This window comes from Lepisosteus oculatus, chromosome 3, assembly GCF_040954835.1.
Source record: "Lepisosteus oculatus isolate fLepOcu1 chromosome 3, fLepOcu1.hap2, whole genome shotgun sequence".
NCBI classification, from domain to species: Eukaryota; Metazoa; Chordata; class Actinopteri; order Semionotiformes; family Lepisosteidae; genus Lepisosteus; species Lepisosteus oculatus.
Genome location: NC_090698.1, coordinates 47,946,711 through 47,972,555, shown reverse-complemented (window position 1 = coordinate 47,972,555; position 25,845 = coordinate 47,946,711). Strand labels below are relative to the sequence as shown.

Here is a 25,845-nt window from a genome sequence, read left to right as displayed (position 1 = left end):
GAAAAGCTTGTCAGGAATTGAGCCATGACCATGAAGCTATTTCTCTATCTCAAACAAAAATGCCTTGCAACAGTGATCTCAGACAGGCACCACAGTTATTAAGAAATAAGTACAGATTAATTCAGCACTGAAAAGTCGAAAGAAAGAAGAAAAACACATCCTTTCAGTTGTGGAGCCTTTTTTAGCTGTGTAGTCTCAGACCGAAATTAATTATCAAAAGGTTTGCATCACATCTTTTGAATTTGATAATTAGGTCCAATTCAAGGATAAAATCATGACTGAAAACTGGTACTTAAACTACACAAGCTAGTGAAGTTCAAGATATACAGTAGCTTTTAAATTAAATTTCATACTGAATTTTGGGTGACATTCTTACAAATAAACAAGTAATAGGTTTATTCCATGCTGAAAAAAAAGAAGAAAGAAAACAACGTTTCGGCCGTGGAGCCTTCTTTCTTCTTTTTTTCAGCATGGAATAAACCTATTACTTGTTCCTTTGCAGCCTACGGATGCTGACGCAGCTACCAACCTGAAATTCTTACAAATAGGTGGTTATGAAAATGATGAATATCAGAAATGATATACTGTATATATCAGAATATTAGGAGACCGAGTGTATAAATCAGCAATTAAAATAAATCGTCATATCCCTCAACTTGTAAACACTTTTGCCCAGAATATAGCGGTTGGTATAATTGGAGGCACTAGAGTTCCTTGTTCTTTGCCACAGCTTCATTGAAAAGAATAATAATTCAGACCCACTGGTTTATACAATTATTTATAAATAATGACAACAGATACCTGTACACTAAACAACACACAGCATAAAAATGCAACACACAAGTTACATTATGTACAAGCTTGCACTACAAGAGGCCTACATCATAACCACCCAGAAAAACCTCAGACAGCTGCCAAGTATTCAGCTCTTATATAACACCTACACAAGCCAAAAGAAGAGATAGCTGCCTTCTAAACTAAAAAAGAATCTGACCTACAGTACATTTAAATCTAGCTCTGTAAACATGGATGCTATAGATTGATTGGAGCTCCTATCTCCTTTTTCTAAAGATGTCCTGACTAAACAGGAGAGACTGTTTTTAACTGAGGGATTCTTTACCCAGGAGATAATTGTTCCTAACAACAACAGAATGGCAAGCTCTCTTAACAAGGTTCAAATATGTAACTCCAATCTGGTCTTTGTGGATGATCTGGACAAGGACCTCCCACCTCTCAGTGTTTCTGTCTCTTGTTTCCCTCCTCATCTCTGATTTATGCTGTGCTCCTAGACTGTTAATGAAACACTTAAGCATTTACCAAGAGCTTAATTAACTGTGGTAAACCAGGGTAAGCTTTACAATTTTTATTTTTACTATTGCTCTGCTGACCGACTCTCACATTCTCACTGCTACTCACCGATCTAAGCAAACATCTCCTCGCTTTGAAGCTCCTGCAAACTGGAAGTCTTGACACCATTCTGGAGAAATAACTTACAAGTTGGGGTTTATTAATATTTTTTTCACTTATTGACTAAACCTCTAGTCAGTTCCTGATTTTCACAATTTTCTTAACCCACCATTTGTAGTAATATAAATCAGTACGTTTTTATGGGACCATTTACATTCATTTCCTTCCACAGCATGAATTTCCTTCACTTGGATATCTCATGATATAATCCTTGACAAGATAGAAGCAGGTTTTCTATGTCTTTACTCAATCCTTAGCTTAATATTAATCTTTTCACGAGGGAGACATTTTCTTGTACATACACATTTCACTCTATGCCCTTACATGCTCCATCTAGTAAAAGTGCTTTCTCAGTGTGCAAAGTAAGCTCTAGGTGCACTTGTTCAGGCCTAGGTTTCAAGTGGATACCCCACGTAGTGGCACACGACTGTCACAGGGTCACCTTTGAGTAGGGCTGGGTTTCATTGGACAGGGCTCTCTTGCCATTCTGACAAACAGTCCTGCAGTTATTCAGTGTGAGGCATACAGCGTATCTAAAGGTGAACGACTACAGGGAGAGTATGATGAAGGAGTTTGTTTACTTGTCTCATTCTCTCCCTAGTAGGTGTAGCAGAGTATTCTGCAGAAATCAGACTTAAAACAGAAGTTATTCAAGTAACCCCTATGTTACTCTTGCTCAAAACAATAATTTTCAGAGTAGAGACAATTGGATGTAGTATTTCCTCTGGTTGGTTTAAAAATCTTTCTATGGCTTCCTTTGGACCATTTGCATCTCCTTAATTCGTTTGATACACTAACTATATATTTGTTTATAATGTGCAGTATTTCTAGTATTCATAAATGGAGAATTCATACAGGTGTTAGGTGGTCCTATAAGTCTTGAAATACTTGATTTTGAAGTTCTGAAAGGTACATGAAAATGTTTTCTTCCCCATCTCTTGAAAAAGAAGTTTTCATCTAACATGTCTAAGAACATTGCTCAATCTTTTTATGCTAAATTAGATAGTTTTTCAGATTCTAATATTCATGAATAATAGTAGAAACTGTTTCCATGTTGGGAGTTCACATCTACAACACATGAATCCTGAGGTTGGTACAGGTTGTTGCTCACTCAGTGGGGGGCACATACTACATGACTGAGCTTCAGGAATGTCAGATTCACACCCATATACCCTAATGGGACTCAGCAGATTTCACTGACCCATAAACTCATCTTACAGCTAGTGGCTGCAGGGATCACTGGGGTAAACTAACCCAAACGAATAGCTCTGAGCAAATCATGTGAAAAAGTCATGTATTTAATTATTTAAACTTATAATGAACGTTGAAGACTTTTTAAGGAAAGAAAATTTAACAGGTGACATTAAAAGCTTATGATGTTAAATATTATGTGAAAAAGCTTATATACTGTATAAATGTACAGTAATTCCACTTTCATGTGCCAGAATGCACTCCAACCCTATTAGAGATGCTCAGGTGTGAGAGATGAAGTGAATCTTTTAAACCAATAAAACATGGGAATATCTATCAACTTTTTAAAATGGATCCATAAAAACAAGGAAGCGTGTATAGCCTTAGAAGACACGTATCTTCCCCAACCTTGAATAATAGACTATTATTTGCCATTTCAACAGCAGAAACTGAAAAATTTTCAAATAATTTATTAATATTTTTAAGATGTGCAGACCTAAAACATTTTTTAAGGTACAACTTCTGAATCAAAGCAACTAACTCATGTCAGGTTGCCAGAAAGGAATACATAAAACAATACATAATCAAATACTGCTGAAAAAGGATTTTTATCTGAATTATACTTCACCATGAATCAATGAGCAAGGTTGGTATTAAAATCCAGTCAGCACTGGATGATAAACTGGCCATAACAGTCAATTCAGGTGCATAAATCTTAAATGAACCAACCTTCCTTTCAGACAGAACGCAATCATTACCATGGAAAAGTGTCTTGTCACTTCTGCTGACGGTAACTAAGAATGTTACATCTCTGCACTGAAAAGTAATAAGAACAAAACATGGGAGAGCTCAATACAAACAGAACTGTGCTTTTGGAGAGTTAGGAAATGCAAGACCACTGAAAAAATGTCTGAATAAGTTGTCAGTGGAGAAAATATTTGTAAGAAACCTAGTTGATTTTTTAAAATGAAGAGACTTATCATAATCTTGTGTTATCTTGACTTATAGTATAAGTGGGAACCATCCAATACTTGTGCTGGTAAAGTTTACAGTAAGTATATTCCTAGGCAGAGGGTTCTTCTGTCATGTAAATCTCCTATCCATTGTCCACTTATCCTTGTGTGGGTCAGAGAAAGTCAAGACTTATACCAGAAGTTGAACTTTCACTTCCAGTTTACTTCAGGACAACTTAGTTGAATGATAAAGGCAGAACAAATGAAAAAAATAGGGACTGTACTACAAATTTACAATAGAGCAAGACGGGTAGTTCCCTAAAGATTTGCATTTTTTTACATATGTATAATTATAAATTTGTATATACATTTTAAAGAAAACATTTATTGTTCTTATTTGTTATGCGTTATACATCCGAGATGTTGACACACAAAAAAACTCTGAAAAATGTGGTGCAGGAAAAAAATGGAACTTTCTACTTTTTAAAGGTAGCTCTATTATTACTGCTTTCCCTTGATTTATATGAAAAACAGATAATAGATGCTAGGTTTATTGTCATATTAAAATCAAATTCTTCCCCCAAAATACTTTGACTGCACCAAATGAAATAAATTCAGTTCATTGCACATATAAATAGAAATGCATGGCGACACACACCAATTTTGTTCACATCCAATTCTCACAACAGGAAGCACTACATGAGCAAACAGTAACGATGAAGCTTCAGAACTTATTTGACTGATAAGGGAAGCACAAGCTTTTATACTTGATTAAAATAAGCATGATCTAATCTTTCTGAACACTTGACTTGAACTAGGATTCATTTCCTTCACATTCTCATGGCGTATACTGTGTCTATATTTAGAGATCGAGAAGTGAAATCGTAGATTGAAATGTAGTTTTTAGCTGCTCAGTATAAAAACAATTTAAATATCAAATATTTGTTTTCTCTGACCTTTTTTTATGTGTTGTATTTCCCTGTCAAGGTCTTGGGAGATATTCTCAGGTTCATAAATCAAATCATTATAATTTTCAGTATTGACATTCAAGTGTCAAATCTTGGCAAACATAATAGAATGTGTTTTTTAAATACATTTTACATTTTATCTAAGTACAGTACCACCCAAAAGCATAATTATCAGCCATCACATATTAACTTTGTGTAGAACTCTAATGCGAAAATATTCAGTGTAAGATGACTATGTCAGAAGGCTGTTTCACCTCTCTATCTTGTGTTGTTATAAAAATACAGTTACAGATGAACTATTCACTAGAGTACAAAGGAACTAGAGATATGCTCAGGAAAAAAAAATCAAGCAAAACAGTGTCGCAGCTTCAGTATTCTGTAGGAAGATGCAAAACAAAAGTGTACTCTGTTTATTTTGGCTTTCCTTTGTTTTGCAGGAAGGACTCTAAAGCAAAAAAATAAAATTACCATGACAGAACATGTAAGAATCTCTTTGACATAATTTAGTACAAGCTCATTCTTGCTTTCTGGGCATTTAGCACAGCTTGGTACATTGTTTATTCAAATCACAACATTGCTGTGGTTTCCAACGCATTTTTACAAGCAACACCCCTGCCAATCTGGAATTCTTTTGTTTTCTTTTTACTGTGAAGATGTGTTGGCACAACCTGGGGATCGTGCTACAGTACTTAGGTAAAAAATTCTAAATAAACAAGAGTAGCATTTTCAGTCTTATTCTGGTGTCATTGCAAGCAACTCTGAGTAATTTAATATGCCACACTCCTGTCTTCAAAATCTGAAAATGAGGAAAATAGTTTTTCAGTTTTAACTTCCAGTAGAAAATAATAATTTAATTTGAAGATTGTTTATTTAAGTACTTTGTCTTGAGAATTTTTAAATTTCTCACAGTATCCATGCAGTATATTCAGACAATTACTTTAAAATGAATATTGTTGTGAATATTACTGGTTGTTTTTTACTCTGAAATTATTGGGATATTATTTGGTATATACAGTGCAACAACAATAATAAAAGAGATTATCTGAGTAGTATTCAGCATAATGATGTCTTCTGTTTCAAACAGTAAAAATAATTCACAGAGAGTTATACAGAGTACAGAGTAGCTTTTATCTCATAAATAGCTTGGTCATTTGCTTTTGTCTGTTAGAGTCTATGAACTTTATTGATTTTTGAAATATAGTTTTGTAGGTTTTACATATCAAACATCGCTAATCAGATACCACAGAACCTGGGGAAGGACAGAATTCTCTTCCATTCCTCTTCAGAAACACATTTTTAAAATGTTATGTTTCTTGAAAGGCAACAGACTGTTGCAAGCTTGTTTCTACATATGGACCAGGCGGAATGTTTTATAGGAGAAAAGCAGCTTTCATTATACGGTATGTAGTAGGCTTGCATTGATCTGAATCCCAAAGATATAAAAATATTAACTGTGTAGTCCGCTGCTTCCCTTTACTTCTCTTTTATGTGACATAAATTTTATCCCTGATTACACAGTCTGCTGTTACAGCTTCTCTAAGGAACACCAGGAGCCTAATGTCAAATGACAAGGCATACTGAAATAATACACAAATTCAGCAAATCTTTGACTCTATAATAGATTTACACTGAAAAACAAAATGCCGTCTCATGTTCGGTTTCATATTCGGATAATTAAAGTTGCTTCATCAGAAGTAATTGAATGAAACTGAGCATGGAAATATATTTTTTGCAGCCAAATACACAGGCAGATTATTTTTTTTATCTAAGTGTGTCCGAAATCAATAATGATGTCCATTTTTAGGATATTTATAAATATAGGCACGGTTTATCAAAATACATTATGAAGGTTATTTTCTGTGTTGGTTTTCAATTGCTATAACACATAAAATGCACTCTGAGGATTTTTAAAAACAAGGACATGCAGTAAGAGTACTTGAATACAGCACAATCTTTTTTTTCTTTAAATCAGCCTTCCACCTCGAATGTCAAGGGACTATAACTTATTTTAGGCTTTTGCATTTTTTTACATTTTGTATATTGAAATACCATTATTGATTGTATTTAGTTCTCAAAAAATATTTCAAATATGAATGAAACACAGATACCTATTTATAGTAAATACACATAACAGGCAATAGCATGACAAAGATAAAATAGACCAAAGAACAGTATATGGTAATTATTTGTAGGTTGTAGGTTGTTTTATGTGGTTGCTCACCTCTATTTTTACCATACCACTGACATTGAGTGGACAAATGTTTTACTGCAGAATTTTGACAGTACTTGTTTTAAAATGCTACCACATGACTAGAACTGTGTTCCTGTTGACCTTGTCTTATCAAACGGGTGTTTGTACCTCTAGTTACAGTGAAAGAAAGTTACTTTGCATAAAACATCAACCCTATTTATTGTTCCCCCTCTGGAAGCCACATACTGTAAATTAGCACGTTTAAAAACACATTTTCTTACAATGTGCTCAAGGCTGTTAATAATTTACTCCAGTTCTCCATGCACTGCATAATATTTTCATAATTCTGAATATACAAAAATTAGGGCTTATGGTTTTCCATTCTTTCCCCATTGTGCATGGGAAGGTAGCATATTTTCTGCATAGCAAATTTAAATACTATTTCTTTATGCACATCAGCAACAGATTCCAGCACAAAGTGCAAGCAGAGTATTCCTAGATCATTAATTAATGTAGTCATCCACACTCAGCAAAACTGTCGATTGACAGCAAAGGAGCAGGAATTTACTCCAATTATTTACATGTTGTAGCTGGGAAATGCTGAAAAGTGGAAATGGAATTTCTTATAAACAGCAAATCATTCTGCCAACCTTGCTCATCCAGTATGTTTAAGACCCCCAGTGACTTAGCATTCACAACATTACTTAGCAGGTGGCTGCATACCACAGTTCTTTGAGTACCCCCAGAAAGTTAAACACTTTTATGCCCACAGGGATGTTTTTTTTTTTATTTCTTCCAGCAGGCTTAACTGGATAGGCAGAAGAAAAGTGAAGACAAGGGCAGCTAGGCTGAAAAGCCTTGTCAAAAGCACTTTAGAGTAATTGAGTAAAGCCTATATAGTATAATAAGTGTAGTTGTTTTAATTAAATACACAATGTAGTAAATAAGTACTCTCAGGATAATCAGATTACACTAAGTGTTATCCCTGCTCTGTTGCTGTAATGCAGCTTCTACAGCTAGTCAGAGCCAGCTAGACTTGTAACAGGAAGGCACACGATTGGTTGAGCTCTGAGCTGAGCTTCATAATTTCTAAGCAAGCGTGTATGAGCATGAATCTTACAGTTGCAGGCAGTCCCGAGGCCACACTTTTTCAGGTTTTGCCTTCCTTCTTGGGACCGAAAGAGTACTGTTCTGTGGGGATTAATAACTGAAAACCAATGCAGCTTTAGCCCACCTGACAAGAACCAGATAAGTAAGTTGTTGTGTTTCTCTTACCTGAATCAAAATGTAAGTGCTGCTGTTGAGAGAGTTTGTGTTTTGGGGATAAAGCATTATACCTGGAACTAGTTCCTGTTTACATATGTGCTTGCTGTAGTGTGAGCCTGCATTGATATTTAAAGAATGCTTTATAAATCCGCTCCAGGCGCTAAATGATATTCGTCAAAGAGATACTTGTCACTCTAGATTCAAGGACTCTATCCAAAATAAGTAAGTATGACATTCAGGCTGTAGCTGTTGCACTATAAATAGAATGTTCTTCATTTTGCTGCGATGACACTTTTTATTGTTGTGACTTCAGAGGAAAGAAAAAATGACATCAGCATTCTTCTGTATCACAAAAGATTTGATATAATTTTAGTAAAGTTTCGTAAATGTCTTACATAAATATATTGCCTTAAATTTAGAATTTGTATTAGAATTGGTATTAGTAAACCGCATCATTACCAGTAGTTACTTTCTGTGTTCAGCTTACTTAAGCAGATTAGTGTGCAGTGTCATTGGACAAGAACCATGCAATTAAATGCCAATTACTTTTTTGTGTTTTTACTTTTAAAATTTAACCATTTTAAAGAATTTGGAGGATTTCTACTCGAATGCTATAACTTAAGGCTGAATCCCTTTCACTGAATTGCTTTAGCACCTCTATTATACTTGAACTTAACTATGTTAGCAGTGTAAAAAACACTAAAGAGGTTCAAACTTTTTGTATGTGTATGTTTTGTATATAGATTATAATTGCAAACAAACTATTGTTTCAGGTTGAGTTGAAATAATACACTTAAAAACTTTCTCCAAAGCTTTAACCAATAATAGACACATTAAGCTGTATTTTAATATTATTCTACCCATTGTTCTGCTTTATTTCTTTCTGAGACTACTCTATTAGCATTTGACTTGTTGTGACATGAACAATGCACACAAAAAGAGTGTTAAGTAAAACTTTGGCATACAGCTTTGGTTCATTATCCTAAGCAGTCATGCATACTGTACAGCACATGCAATGTGGCTGTGCTGAAGCACAGTTGAAAATTAAAGTTGAAACTGCTGTGGAGTTTGCAATGTAAATGATGTAAGGATATTCTATAATGTTAAAATCTAATATGAGCTGGAATGTTGTCTATTTTGAAAGCGTCGGATACCAGGCTAACGTTATTTTTCTATTTATGATGATTTATTATGAAGTCATCATTTGTAGAGAGAATGTTCTGCCCAATGGTTTCCATGTTGAACGGTACTCCTTCGCTTTTATACAAAAATAAAATTTGCCTGGAACTTTAAAGCATTTTTGTTAAACTAGTGTTACAAAAGTTTGAAATGCTGTGGTTCTTTAGAAATGACGTCTGGAAGATTTTGTCCTACCCACTGTCTTCTTCTTCCACTACATATCTGTGCTGTCCTCATAGATCCGTTCTGTATTCATTCTATATTTTAAGATAGACTGGAACATTTGTATTGATCATTGAAAATACACATTTAAATTCTGGCATATATCTCACTATATCTAAGCTACATGTGAATAATGTGTTGTTTTTGTAAGCAATTATCATACATTAAGAATTAGCCTTGCTAACTATAATCCATTATATGTAGTGCAGCTCTTAAAGTTTCAAATGTAGCAGGTTTCATCACTAACTTCGGAGGTGATGATTAAATCTTGAACAAATCTTTTACAGCTTCACTGCAATACTCCTTAGTAAATTTCTTTCAGAACCTTTCAGTTTCTAACAGTTTCTAATCTTTGTAACCGCACTGTAAATATGATAAATGTTCATAAAGACAGTGGAAAATATTTTAGGCTATGTGTGATACAGTTCTGATTTCTTAACAAAAATATCATTCAACTGACATCTTTACCGAACTAGGGATAAAAGTACTCAATAAAATAATGATCTAATAAAATTCTCATTAATTAACGCTGGTAAGAATGACACACGTTTTTCTGTAATATTTCTGAATAAACTTTCTGTACTTTATTACATGCTAGCTAACTGCCTTCTGACTTAGAGGATGAGAGCCAAAGCATTACATGACAACAATATTAAGCCTATGTAACCTCTCATTTAATTATCTTTTAACTCTTTATCGTTAGTAAAAAACATAGTGAAAGACAAACATTGGGACATGGTGACACGGCAGCTATTCAGAATACCTTGCCTTCAGAATAACGTCGGGCTACTAAAGCCCTTACTGATAATGGGTGGATGGAAGAAATATGTGGATAACAGATTGATCATCATGTTGGTGTAGCAGTTAGTATTGCTGCCTCACAGCGCTGGAACTCCAGGTATCTGCTTGGAGTTTGCATGTTCTCCCAATGTTCACTTTGGTTACCTCTGGGTGCTCTGGTTTCCTTTCAAATTCCAAAGACATGCTGGTAGGTTAAATGGCTTCTGGGAAAACTGGCCCTGGTGTGAGTGTGTCTGTGTGTGGTGTGCAATGACTGGTGCCCATCCTGCCTTGCTTGCCGAATAAGCTACAGGTTTCCCACAGTCCTGTGTTATATAAAACAGTTAAAAAATGGATGCGTGTCCACAGACAAATTTATTTAATATATTTTTGTGTGTATCTGTGTGGCAAAGCCTCCTAACCAAAAGCAAAGCTTATTCCAGATTGTCAATCTATTTTAAAAACACAGTGGGCAACTGACCTTACATTTGATGACCTACTGTAGTTAAATTGCTGAAAGTATTTGGTTTTCTGGACTCTTTATCCATAATGTTCGTACAGCAAATATATCCTACTCAACTGGATCAAGTCGTCCTGCCCACCATGGGTAATTATTTACCTTAGATAGGCAAAACAGTCTCCACATTAATGTTGTTTATTCAAATGAAGAATATATGACAATATTTTTTGTCCTGTTTTTTCACTATCATTAATGATTTTAGAGCTGGAGTATACTGGAGGAGACTAGAAATGAGAATCAGATTTGTATTGATGCAATAGTGTCCTCCAGGCCTAGACAGACATATGAGACACATTACAGCAATGATCCATCAATCCATTTCTTTTTAAACTGAGCTCAAGCTCAAAGTGCATGATACAAGTGGGCACAGTACATATGCGGTAATCTAACATTGAAAGTAAATTCAGATAGTTATGTGTTTAGACAAACTTCATGACGCTAACATAACAAAGATAAAAGGCTCAGTGCAGAAAATAAAATCAAGAGGCTTGTAAATCTGGAAGACAGAATATTCTAAGCAATGTTATAAATAAAAAATACCGGATGGTTTGCTAAGTAGAGATTTTTGCACTAATCAGGAAAATGCTGTTCTGTGGGAACAAACGTGCAGTTGGTTATATGGTAGGTGTGGGTAAGTAGTATGTATATAAAAAGCCTGAATTAAAAAAAAAAGGTGCTGTATGTTCTAAAAACAAATAACATATAATCATTAAGTTAGGTACTTTAGGTTGTTTATAAATAACTTTGAACCAATCTGGTATATTTAAAGAAGGTGGCCACACACATTTTTATGGTTTTCACATGGTTTTAACATGCCTATACATTGTATTCTTTGTACTTTGACATAATCTACTGTAGTTTGTATATACAGGTATAATCATGTTTTACAGTATATGTAATGTTTTACCATGGATACAAATATTAAACACTGCATTCTGTATAATAAGAACTTAAAGCCAGGACTTGACATGAATCTTCATTCATTTTGCTATAGTATTAATAGAAGTCTTGTTGGCATAATGCAATGACATGGCATTTAGGTATTTGCAAATGTCAAGCTGGCAGAGGTATTGCATTTGCTCTCGAGCTTTGTATCTGCAAAGAAATTATTTGCGGTAAGACAAAACAGAAGGGTGTCAGTGACGTGCTACATCTGGAATTTATTGTGGGTCCAGGGGTGGTTGTTGTGTGTTAGGCATGCCCATGCCTATCAGTAATTGTGAGTTATTTCTTACCCATTACCTACCAATAAACAAGTGAATAAAATGCCACAATTTAAAGAATGTAATGTGTGATATCTGTAATAGTTCGTCCAGGTGGATGCTGCACATTGGTGGTGGTGGTGGAGGGGAGTCCCCATTACCTTTAAAGCACTTTGAGTAGAGTGACCATAAAAGTGTTCTATAAGCGTAAGGAATTATTAATTATTATTATATATCAAAAACCATTCAGCTTCAGGAATTCAAGCTAGAGGCTTCAAGAGCCTCTGAATTTATATGGGTCAGTCTGCTCAAAAAATATTTTAAAGTTATATTGTTAGGTGCATGCTAGTGTAATCATAGCCGGCCCAGGGACGCCAAATATGTAATGTTCCTGATGAAGAGCTAGTTCTGAATAGTAATTCAGCTGTCCACAGTTCCGACCTGTTCACGAGGCCTGCTGCTGGTGCTAACCTCGGGTGGATCCTCTGGTTACTCTCTGGCAACCTCCGCTCTAGACTCTTAGAACAAAGGAAAGTTCTGTCACTCGAACACACTGGCCATTCCGTGGTTGTCCGGGCTGAGTCTCAGGATGGTCAGGAGGCGCGCTGCGAGAATGTCATGCCCTTGGGAGCCTTCTGCTCCTGGGCCGTCCTGGCCTAGAATTCTCCTTTGAATTCCCTTTAGAAAAGTCCACAGAATTCTCCTGAATCCCTTCTGAATCTCTCAGGCTCTCTGTGTTGCCTGTTTTTACCTGGAGGAACTTCAGCTCGTTGATTGGCTGAAAGTTCCATGGGCATCAGAGTCCCACGTGGGTTACTCGGCCCTACCAGTCCCTGATTGGTTGATCAAGGTGAGATATGAGTCACTTACTCCTGACACTTAGGAATGCAGCCCAGATGTCCATCTGGCACTCCCTAGACAGATAGGCGCCAATGGATGATCATTGATCATGATAGCCAGGCTTAGCTAAGTGCATCCCCCTTTGGGAGCTGTCCTAGGAAACCTTAAAACAGCCTGCATGAATAGTTTCTCTGTGGCTGCACCACAGAGATGAACAGAGAAATGGGGCCTCATTTGGGAAGGCTCAGAACACTTAATTCTTTCTTATTAAAAAGCCTCGCCGCTACACTAGGGACCACCAAATGCTGATATTGATTATAAAGTAAGTAACTTGACAATAAATTAGAAAATTTAGAGGAACTCTTTTTATGTAAGACAATGTTCCCAGCACAGAATGAGTGTCATGCCCTCTACAGCTAGAGGGTTTCTGCCTGGGGCTATATTTTTCTGGGTCATGCTTTCCTCCTCGCTCAGCATTGAGGTTCAGACCAGGTCTCCCCACGTCTGTGGCCTGATGGCATAAGTGTCTATACGTCATTTCCCAAACAGCTGAGCCTGCGCATAGGGTCTTTTTTAGCTCTCCTGCCATTTCACGGTTCGTCCCTTTCAACATCCGTGACAGAATGCTGAGCCATCTCCTGACCTACTTATTTTGCTTTACTTTGCTTTTCTCTTGGTGTTTTGTTTTTTTCACTTCCTAGTTCCCTTGCTCTCTGGTCCCCTTAACCCCTGTGTTGTGGAACTCTTGGTTCCTACCAGTTTTGTGTGGTTTGTTACCCTGATCTCCCAGGTATATTTTTTTTGTGTGTGCTTTGGTACGTGTTTTTTGGTTAACTCTCAGGAGCTCTACCCGGCCCCCCCTTCCTCTACCCAATAAAGGTTTCGGATGTTCTGAGACCCGCGTAGCACCAGGTCGCCCCAACTCCGTGGCCTGAGGGCATAGGTTTCTATCCAGCTTTTCCTGAACAGCTGAGCCCCGGGCTAACTCCTGTTCTGCCACTATGCATAGGGTCTTTTTTCGCACTCCTGCCATTCCACGGTTCGTCCCTTTTGACATCTGTGACAATGAGAAAATTCTATAGGAATATGAGCAACACAAATTAAATTGTAGATATGGTTAATGACCACTTTCTTGAGCACTTTGTTGGAGAACCAAGAAGATGAGATGCTTGTGTTACAGTAGTGACCATTTGTAGGCATGCCAGCAGGCTATGCCAACTAACATTTTTTGGGGATTCCTACCTGTGATGAGGCTTTATCCCACATCCGGTGATATATTTTGTACGCCTTGTGGTATATATTGTAAAAATAAAGAATCAGTGCACTTATCTGTTGGATGATTTGTATTGTACATCATAGAAGCAGTCCAGAAAAGAAAAATATGAAGGAAACAAAGAAAAAGTGATCTTTGATTGTTTATGTATGTTAGCTGTATTTAATTCTGCTCACCTGCATCCAGAGACAAAACCACACCCAGAGTCAGGGCCAAAGATCAATCCTGGGAACAGTAACCAGATGGCCACCAATCTAATCCCACAATACCCTTTTGTGGACTGGAGCGGACTCATCCATTTAATACTCTGGTGTTTAACCATTTGCACATAAATTGCAATAATTGCACAAAACAACTGTTTAAAAACATTACATTCAAAATATCACTGTACAGGCTTTTGTGCGTTATTTTTGTCCAATGTAAATGTCATCTAGATGTATGCAAGGAAGCAGCATGCCTTTAAGAGGCTTGTGGAAGTAACAGTAACAAAGGTGGAACTTCCAAAAAAAGACAGATGCTTAGCTCTGCTATAGGATTCTCTTTCAAGATTTGAGGGAAAAAAGAGGAAGGTTCTTTGGATCCTATTTGTTTTTTTTTTGCTGTTTAGCATTTTTTGTGGCTGCATTGTACATGAATCAGCATCCATTTCATTATCCTTTTTTTGTTGTGGGCTAGGAGAGCCTGACGTCTGTTGTGCACTCGACCAAGGTGACTTAGGTGGAAAAGTAGGGGCCTTGTAAAATCCCTGCATAGGCTGTCAGAATCCCTTAGAGCCGCCAGCAGACCTACAGACCAGCACAAGACATGTAGGTTATATAACTCCAGTTTTTATTCGAATTTGCAGGAAATTGAACAGGTAAACAGTAATCAGAGGAACAAAAGCAAAACTGTGGGGATGTACTGTAACTACAGTGTAGTGGTCAAATAGTTCCTTTAAAATAAACAGGAATAGCTTCATTCACAATTCTACCCTATTTTCCCCTTTCACTTCTTTTCCATGTTTTTCTTTGTGGAACATGTACTATCTTGATGTTAAAGACATGGTGTTTTTTATCGAAGTACTTTCAGGGAGATAAGAATCAAAGGCCTTTGTGGTTGCTGCCCCATATTTCTTATTTCTCTTTAATGTAATATTCTATGGTTGTTTTTAGTAACAGTGTTATTCTTACAGCATAAATCCTCCTAGAGTGCATGTTATTACCTCCTTTTTCTATTCATGAAAAGCATGAAATCCAATAGGCCAGAGAAAACAAAAGACAAGAACTCTGAGACCTTTTTCTTGCAATCTGGATGCAATGAGATTTAATTATTTAAGGAGCTGTAATCTTGTTATGAAGCAATAAAGTTAAGATTTAAGAGAACCAACTTCTCATAAAAGAAATGGGGAAAATTCAAAATAATAGGAAAATGAATGTTGTATTCTTGGCTTTACAACATAACTTCCAATGGAGTGCTATGAAGTGAACCTGTATCAAGATAGAACCCAATTATTCTTTCTAAAGTAAATGGAATTGGCCTGCAAGCCACCCTGCAGTGTTTCAGATAGTTGGAACTTGAACTTCTTCTGATAAAATCTCACAACTATTATTCTCTGCTTTTCAGAGAGTTCTGTGCTCAACACAAACTGACAAAGAATACCATACTTGACAACAAGGTTATCAGAGTGATTAAAAAACAGATTAGTTTGTGAAGAACTGTAATAACTCTTCAATATGGAATAGGCAGCTGTGTGTTTTACACGTTTCAACTGAAAGCTATAAACTCTGCGGCCGCCCACATGGGAGAATGAGGAACTGTCAGCTGATTCTACTGACCGACCCACCTTCAAGCCAATTGTTTTTTTAACGTCATAGACACCACAGCCCATGATTGAAAAATGTATCTGCATTAGCAGCACTGCTAGTCTGCAAGCAAGTCATGTTGCAGAGAGAGCCCATGCTGACTAGTCCCACTTGGTTACAGCCGGTTAATGACATGATCCAGACGCTAACCAATGATCATAAATCTCAATCTGTGTTTGGACAAGCATCTTAACTGGGGAAACCACTTAGGATCAGTGCATTTAAATCAAATTTTTAGAACTTGGTTTTGTCCACTGCAGTAAATTAAAATCAAAGACTCACAAATAAAATATTTGCTTTTGCCATACAAATTGTGATCTTGGACCATATATCATTACACTGCCATGTTGAAAAGATATCGCAGAAAAAGTAAATCCTACATTAAAGGTTCTTTAGATTTTCCAAAGGGCTCCTAACCTTTTCAACTTTTTGATTGCTTGTTCCTGATCATGCCAGTTTTAGAAATAATGTTTTTCCTGTTTTTCAAGACAAAAGCTCTTCTCAGAGAGATTTGTTTTCAAGGCACATCCTGAGTCTTCAATCAGTGGCTGTTCTGCTCCTGTCATATTACCGCTATCTGAAGTTGACAGCTGCATCTTAAAGATGGCTAGGGAGCTTTGTGTACTCTGGAGGCAGGAGGAGAGTGCCGAGGGGGTGGAGACTGCCATGGATGGCTGAAAAGGGATGGAGACGGTGAAGGGAAATGGCAGTCATGAATAGGACTTAGCAAAAACAAGTGCAGTTGCCTGGACTGGATCAGACTGAGATACGCACGGCTATGTTAGAGTCGGGTTGTGGAAAGGAATCCACTGGTCTGTGCCAAGTTGGAGACTGATGTTCTTAGGTTTGAGACTGATTCCCTGAGACCAGAGAGCCCATGCTGACTAATCCCACCAGGTTACGGCAAGTTAATGGAATGCAGGTCAGTACAGGGAGAGCACTGCTGTGAGTCAGAAAGTAACTCAATGTCAGAGCACTGACCCAGTGGCATAACAGGGTTTAATTAATGAGGACTGTTTGGTAAAGCACCCATTAATTGGATGAGGGTGGCTGAAATAATCGGCCCGTGCGTGTTCTAATAGCCCTGGGTGGTATGCGGTAGTTGGTTCCCAAGGCAACCAGGGGCTGTAAGCTCCCAACCAGCCATGCCAGTTACAAAATGTAATTATATTTTAACTTTGTGTTAAAGGCAAAATGATTTGTATGTAATTCTGCCTTTTCAGCAGAGCTTTTGCTTTTTTGACATAAACATAATCAGAGAAGATAAACTATGTTGTGCGAAAGTATTCAGACCACAATCACAAAATGAGCCATTCACATTTTTAACCTTAACATTTTACTCAAGACTTGAATGCTCAAACTGAAGACATCTAAGGGTAAGATAAGCTACAGTAAATGTCAATGAAAACTAAAAAGAAAAAAAATATTTTATTGCATAAGTATTTATAATTATTCAGACTTGTTCGTTAGTGTCATGATTGTCATCCCTCCTCTAGAGGACCCTTTTGTATTTTAGTTTCGTTTTTACGTGCACCTGCCCCCTGTCTGCTGTTTACTATTTAAGTGTGGCGTTTCCATAGTTCTCGGCTCAGCACCGGGAAGACGCTGCCCTGAAGGAATGACCTGACGGCATAGGGTTCAGAATGATGTCCTGACCATCTGCTTCCGGGGCTTGGAGCGCCTGGCCTTGTTATCCCTTTAACCTCTGTGTTCCTGTTTGAGTTCCCCCTTCCCGGGGATTTTAATCATCCTTGTCTTAGATTGTCCTCCCGGTTCTAGATTATGGACCGCATCCTGGGTTTCCTTTTTGGACTGTGTTGGACTTGTTTGCCTGTGCCACGCTCCCAGAGCACCAGATCACAACTGTCACGCCCCCCTGTCTTGTCATCCTGTCCTGTTCCTGCCATGTTTCCCCTGATGTCCTACTCCAGTCACTTCCGGATTATGTTGTCTGCATAGGGTCCTAAACAACACATTTGGGAGTCAGAACTGTCTCCTGTTACAGTTAGTGGCAGAACTTTTGGCAGCAAATCGAAAAACAAGTCTGGGTAAGTCTTCATCAGATTTGCATGCAGCTTAATACATTTTTGCCAATTCTTCTTGGCAGGTTTGCTCAAGCTTTCTCAGGTTGCTCGAGAATCACCTGTAGGCAGCAGTTTTCAAGTCTTTCTATTGATTCTAGAAATTATTCATGTCAGGGTTTTGACTAGGGCACTCAAGGATATTCACTTTCTTGATCCTATCCAATGTACTTTAGCTCAGACCTTGTTATTTGGATCATTGTCCTACCGAAAGGTAAGTTTTCACATTTAAGCCTTCAGCAGATTGAAATAGGTGTTCCTGTAGTATTTGCCTGTACATTGGTCTGTCCATTTTCATTTCAGTCATAATAAATGAAATGCTAAGTCCAATAATGTTTTCTGCATCAAGTAACATAGTGTGTTTTATTCCTTTTTAAATAGTACATTAAAATATACATATGTACTGTATATAATAGTACTACAGTATTCTGCAGCTCTGCCTGATGTATAATAAGAAATAAATATCTTAGGTCTTACTAGAAAACTGTCTGATCCACATTAAAAGTATGAGAATCCTAAGATAAAGTACTTTAGCTAAAATCTTGACATCTACAGTATATGTGTTTGTATGTGTTAATGAAATTGGACTGTTCAGTGAAGCTTTTATCTTATTTGAAAATTAAGCTTTTTGGAGTGTTGAGGGCCAACCACCCTTTCTCAAATGAAGTAGAACTGAAGGTTCCTTTATCACACTTCTGCAAGTAAGCTTAGTCTTTACATTTACATCAATATTTGAGGAGTCACTGTTCAGGCATTGGTTTCTTTTACAGTTCAAATGAGAAAATCAAGTCTTTTATGGTTGTATGAGCCAAGTAATTATAGATCAATATGTTTGACTTTTAGGTTTATTGAAACAGTTACTGGAATAAAACTAGGGAATCACCTACTTACTGTTAAGCTAGGGACCAGGTCACTAAATGGTAATTGGACCCTATGTGGGAATCAAGGTCTAAGAGGTATCCAAAATAGAGGAAATCCAAGGAATCTCTAGGCTGACGAAAATCCGAATAGCCAGGCAACAGGATAAGTATAAAGTTCCAAAGACACAATCCAGAAATCCAGGTCATAAACCAAGCCAAGATCCAGGGAACCACTAGGAAATCAAGAGTGAGTGCAGAGAAGGCAGAGATCAGGAGCTTAAAAGATTGCAACCCATACTGAGCAAAGTTTGTAGCAAGAGCAGGGTTTTAGTATGCTTGCAGGGCTACTAGTCGAAAGGTGATTGGTTAATGGCGTCTGCTTGGCCTACGCCTCTTCTGATAGGATGAGGTAGACAACACAGGTTGTGTTGCCCTCTGGTGGCGGGATGCGGGGACTCTAACATTACCCCCCCTCCTAGGGGTGGCTCCAGATGCCCTTGAGGGATGACCTGGGAATCTGTGATGGAAGTCAATTAAGGTACGATCCAGAATGTCCTTCTCTGAAACCCAAGAGTGTTCTTCATGTCCATAGACTCCACAGTCGACAAGATACTGTGATTTTCCTTGATGCCAACGCGATTCCAAGGATTTTATTTACTGTATATGCTGGTAGACCATCAATCACACCAGGCAGGGGTGGTTCAGGCTGGGGTCGAGACAGTGGGGATCTGTGATATGGCTTAAGGAGGGAAACGTGGAAGGTGGGATGGATTCAGAAAGAAGGTGATAGGGCTAGACGATATGTGACTGGGGTGATCTGAGCAACGATACAGAAGGGTCCAATAAACCTGGGACCCAATTTATGAGAAAACTGGAGAAGAGCTGAATAGCAAGTTGAAAGCCAAACGAATTGTCCATGATGTAGTCGGGGTACAGTATGATGGTATCAATCAATGGTCTTCTTTTGCCGGTCTGCCGTTCACTGGAGGGTAGTTTTAGGCAATTTCCATTACCTTTTAAGATTAGCGATATAGTCCAGGACTGAGGGTACTGGAGAATCATGGATGGATTGCGGGATGAGTGATGGTTGGTAGCCCAGAGAGCATTGGAATGGAGACATACCCATTGAAGAAGTCGACAAAGAGTTGTGAGCATATTCTGCCTATGGTAGGAGATGTACCCAGTCATCTTGAGACGAAGAGACGTATACTCATAAATACATCTGGAGTTCCTGGTTGATACGTTCCGTTTGTCTGTTCGACTGAGGGTGATATCTAGTTGTTAAGGAAACTGAGGCCCCCAAGGAATTACAAAAGGCTTTCCAGAATCTTGAAATGAATGTATTTTGGGATTACATGAAGTCTGAAGACTTGTTGAACAAATCATCTCTTGAGCAGTGGGTAGGTTGGGTAAGGTGGGTAGAGGTACTGTACGAAGTGTGTATTCCTGGAAAACCTACAGAGAATAACCAGTATAGTGGTATGACCTTGACATTTGGGTAAGTCGGTAATGAAGTTGGCGCAAATGTGAAACCAACAATGATCTGGTATGAGTAGGAGTTGCAGTAGGCCTGCCAGTCTTTGTTGGGGTGATTTAATTCTGGCACAGATAGAACAAGTTCAAACATATTCTATGGCATCTCTTTTCATAGGAGGCCACCAAAATTATCTAGAGAGGAGCTCCAACGAGCAATGTACGCCAGGATGACTGGCGAAATGTGAATCATGTCCCCACTGGAGAACTGCGGCTCTTACTGAATTGGGGAGATACTGAATAACCAATTTGGGGCACACTGAGGGGGTATGGTCTGGCCAACAAGGGTACGTCTAACTGTGTCTTCAGTGTCCCATTTTACACCTGCCAGAAATGTACAGGGAGGCAGGATGGTTTCTGGAGTTTCCTCCAATTCCGGGGAATCGTGAAGGTGGGAAAGTGCATCGGCCTTGACATTTTTAGAACCTGGGGTATAGGATGAAGAAGAGGAAACAAAAGAAAACAGGGACCAGAAGGATGTCTCAGTGTTCTGATAATAATAATTAATAATTGCTTACACTTATATAGCGCTTTTCTGGACACTCCACTCAAAGCGCTTTACAGGTAATGGGGACTCCAATGTGCAGCATCCACCTGGATGATGCGACGGCAGCCATAGTGCGCCAGAACGCTCACCACACATCAGCTATCAGTGGGGAGGAGAGCAGAGTAATGAAGCCAATTCATAGAGGGGGGTTGTTAGGAGGCCATGATTGATAAAGGCCGAGGGGAAATTTGGCCAGGACGCCGGGGTTACACCCCTACTCTTTTCGAGAAACGCCCTAGGATTTTTAATGACCACAGAGAGACAGGACCTCGGTTTTATGTCTCATCCGAAGGACGGCGCCTGTTTACAGTATAGTGTCCCCGTCACTATACTGGGGCATTAGAACCGACATGAGCCGCAGAGTGAGTGCCCCCTGCTGGCCCCACTAACACCTCTTCCAGCAGCAACCTTAGTTTTTCCCCAGGAGGTTTCCCATCCAGGTACTGACCAGGCTCACACCTGCTGAGCTTCAGTGGGTTGCCAGTTGTGAGTTGCAGGGTGATATGGCTGCTGGCCGGGGACCAGCTCAGTAAATAGTAATGGGACCCTATGAGGCAATTAAGGTCTAAGGCAGTGGTTCTCAAACTTTTTGGACCAAGTACCACCCCTGATCAAACCAAAGCATCCAAGTACCACCTCCAAGTCATCTTCTCAAAGGAACCACAGAAAATCTCAATGAGATTTTATTTTATGCATATGGGAGTGAAACATACATAGATGCTCGGTATATTTTTCTCAAAGTAATTAACTTTAAGAACAGTTCTCAAATATTTTTCTGTTATCTTTCACACTTTCCTGTGCTTATAAGATTGGCAGTTTTCCAAAATCACACACATCCCCCTACCTCCCTATTTGCTAAAGACAACTTCTTTAATATAATTGATCACTTGATCATTATAATTGAACTACTTCTGTCCTGTTCCTAGTTCCCTGTGATTATTCATGTCTTTCCGGTGTGTCTTGTTGTGTAGCCTATTTACTTCCTGTGTCTGCTCTGCTCCTTGCTCAGCATTGAGGGTACGGATGTCTTGAGATCCGCCTAGCACGAGGTCGCTCCTGTCCGTGGCCTGAGGTCATACAGTAGGTTTCTATACCGACATCATCTGAACCCCTCAGCCTGGGCTTACCCCCAGTGTTGCCCATTTTGCCACTACGCATTGGGTCTCTACTGCTCTCCTAGTCATTCCATGGCATGCCCCTCCGACATTCGTGACACATGAATTTGAAACCCAGATGATCAGACACGAAAATCTGGAATAAACTGCAGTATTAATTGTGGATTTGTTTTATGTCTGCACTAAACAATTACTAAGAGTTTGTAAAATGTCTTAGTAATGAATAAATAACATGCAATATATGAGTCAAGTATTTTGCAGTTGCAATTGACATATACTGTAAGTACTCTGTAAACAATTACAAAGACCATAGTTCTATTACTGACATTGAATAATGAGTTGGTGTCTGTGAGTAGACTATGTTACAAAAGTCTTCATAACAACATCAGTGGAGAAATTCCCAGAATTGTCTAGATTTACTTTGCATTCAAGAGAAAATGTTTAATCATTGTTTTTGTAATCTGAATTTTGCAAACATTTTTCCCCTTTGAAAAATTTTCTATTCTATATTTTCAATATTTTTTACTGACATTTGTGAGAATGGATTTATTATTTGACACACATTTCATTTTCTCCTTTTTTGTGAAGAGTGTAATTTTGTCCACGATTGCATTTCCCGTGGGCTTGCTTGAGGAAATGATTTGGGCAATAATTACTGCTACAGGAATGAAAAAAAAGCACACAAGGCCTTTGAGAACACGAAAGTATTATCATTTAAAATTTTGAATTTGCCTCCATACATATCGATATCATCCTGGGAATTGTGTTTTTGTTGTGCGGCAAAGAAAGAATTTAAGTGAGTCCAGTTATTTAGATGGCATAGGCATTAGGATAAAGATCTGAGATGTGTGCTCTGAAAAATGAGAACAGGGAACCAAGTCTAGAAATGTTCATTATAAATCATCGTGAAGAAACTAGTAATCTTTAAACATCCCCATTTTTCTCTACTTACTATAAAAAGTGTTATTTAAAGAAAGTCATAAATAGCCCTTATAAAGTTTGACTATTATAGTGCAACTAAATTACAATAAAAATCCCCAGTATTACTTATACTCTAGAGAATCTGCTGAATTGGGACAGAATGTGCTGTGTGGTCTTGACTACAGTAAACAAACAACTGAACAACAGGAAAGGGCTTTCAGCAGCCAAGCCAGCCTTTCCCAGAGGAAAGAAATCCTCTGAGGTTCTCAGGATACCTCCATGATAAATCCAATTTTAATAATATTTATTGTAATCAAAGAAGCTTACAAAGTAATAGGGACAACCTATTCTACAGCACTAGATTAGGAGACACATCATTAACAAATTAAAGAGATGAACAAACATTTTTTTTATTGCTTATTGTATTCTGTCTATTTACTTGTCTGACATATACTCCTCTGGTTCAATAATTTAGCTATGATTTGCTTTTTCCTATTTTATTGACCTTTGTGCATACATACAGGAAGTGTAGTTACTGTAGCTAATCCAGTAGAAAACTGTTTATTTTCATTACTTGCAAATATAAGGATGAGGGGCATTTTTTAAACTAGGATTAAAACATCCAGATCTGAAATTTACCTGTTCTGAATTACCATGTTCTGGTAATTCTGAAAATTATGATTAAAATTACTTTCACTGATATTATTAAATTATACTTTGTAATCTTTAATTGGCACCATGTACATTGTACCCTGGGGCCACGTCTATCTCTGTTGGTAGAGCATTAGACTCATAGTCTCAGGATAGTGGGTTCATGTCCCACGTTGGGAGGAAAGTTCTCTAATAACCCATACTGGGCAGCAGCAGTATGGGTGGGCGTTATTGGCGATATCTGTGTGGAAGAAAGGCCTGGAAATCTACAGTACTTTCATATCTTGCCATGAAAACTCTATGGATAGTGACAGTGGAACTATGAGTTCTTGCTTTACTTAGAGTGTTGTGAGTCCATCTTTTTCTTGCGCATATAAATACACTGTATGATCATTGGATTTTAATCTGAGAGACTGATGTTGCCAGATTTTTCCACTTTCTTTTCCCAATGAACTCCTTGGTTGCATTGGATGTGTGTCATGCTTCATGGCAAAGCCCTGCCCAGTATGTATTGAAGCATTTTCTTCTACAGAAGGACACAAAATGATTCTGCAAACTACAGAATTTATTCGGCTGCTGCCGTCATGAGTTACATTGTCAAGATGAGCGAGTTCCAAAGGTGGCCATTCAAGCCCAGGTCATGACATTACCTCCACCGGAATTCACAATTTGCTTAGAAGTACAAATATGAGCCAAGAAAATTTTAGAACAAAGTTTTATAATCTCAAGATAAATATTTTCCAGAGTGATGGAAAGGTTAGGTTAAAGTTAAAAAAGAAAGGGAAAGGAGATACAAAGAACATCACCTCACCTGTAAATCGTGAATGAGATTTAAACACCAGTCTCTATGCTCCTTGAAATGAATACGCTAAAACTCAGAAACTGAATTATTAATACAGACACGACAGTTATGTTCCTGCTTTGTAATTTTATGCTAATTGGTATGATTGTAAACATCACCAATGCAGAAAGTTCTAAATGTGGATAAGTCCACAGGTACCAAAGAAAATAAAGAGAAAAGCTCCAAGACTTATTCCTTCAGTACTATCACAGTTGCTCAATATGTGCTGTTAAGGATTGTTTTTAGTAGACACAATAAACCTTGTTTAGGGTATGAAGTAACATAATTGTTTATTAGACAAAAAATTCTCAATGTGTTTACACAAAGAGGGTCTAAAGTAAGCCTTCTCGTACTGTTTGCTCTTACTGGAACTCTTTTATGAGTTTTTTAAACCTCAGAAGGTTCATATGAAATAGATGCTCGTGCATTATGATACACTCCAATTATGTTATTGTATTCTATTGAAATGACCATGACTGCAAGAAATTCCCTAGTACAAAAACAGTCTTACAGTTACACAACACTCCAATAAGAAAAACCAAAAGGATAAATCTGTTTGGGAGTTAGTTGAAGGGATGTATTTAAATGTTTTTTTTAGGGAAACAAGATGAAATGAGACGATAATCATGAACCTTTTTACAAAAAGAACACACATGTAGCATGTGAAAGCATACATGAAAGTTTACATAACATGATTTTCTAACCACTTTATCCATTATAGGTTCATGAGATAGCCAGTGCCTATCCCGGCAAGCAACAGGCACAAGGCAGGATATACCCTGGACATGACACTAGTCCAATGCAGGGCACACACAGACACAAACACATACAGTACACTCATACCAAGGGCAATTTTTCCAGAAACCAATTAACAGCCAGCATGTCTTTGGACTGTGGGAGGAAACTGGAGCACCCAGAGGAAACCCACATGACAACAGGAAGAACATAAGAACTCCACACAGATAGCACCCCAGGTCTGGAATTGAACCTAAGGCCCTAGAGCTGCAAGGCAGTGATGCTAATCACTGTCCCACAATGCCTTCCTTGACATAAGATTAAATCAGAAACACAAGGCTAAAGTAAATATAAAAATCAACATTGAAAAACTGAAACAGTTTTGGCTAATCAGAAATAATTGAGCCTGATCCTGATTGTTTTCCTAAAGAATGGTAGAAAAATATTAGATAATTCCTCTTCTTAGAACAGAGTGTGAAGTCTAAACTAAAGAAGGGATACAGGGACACAGTACTTTTTTTTGTGCAGAGATTTGTAACAGTACAGCAAATGTGCTTTAACCCTATTGCTGTCAGCCTGGATTATGCTTTGTAGGGGATTGACATTTCCTGCAGTAGGCTTTAAAATATAATGGGGGTACTGAACATGCAGTGAACTTTAAATCCAAT

The 25,845-nt window shown here is 37.9% G+C and overlaps 1 protein-coding gene across 2 annotated transcripts in view; it reads left to right on the top strand.

Annotated features, from left to right (window-relative positions):
• Positions 1-7,880: 7,880 nt before the first annotated feature.
• The window catches only part of pde4d (phosphodiesterase 4D, cAMP-specific), a 507,544-nt gene continuing 489,579 nt past the window's right edge, over positions 7,881-25,845 (top strand). For both annotated transcript variants that reach the window (XM_006626906.3, XM_015367790.2), the window contains exon 1: positions 7,881-8,022. The gene's annotated coding sequence lies outside the window, so the exon portion shown is untranslated. The remainder of the gene's footprint in view (positions 8,023-25,845) is intronic.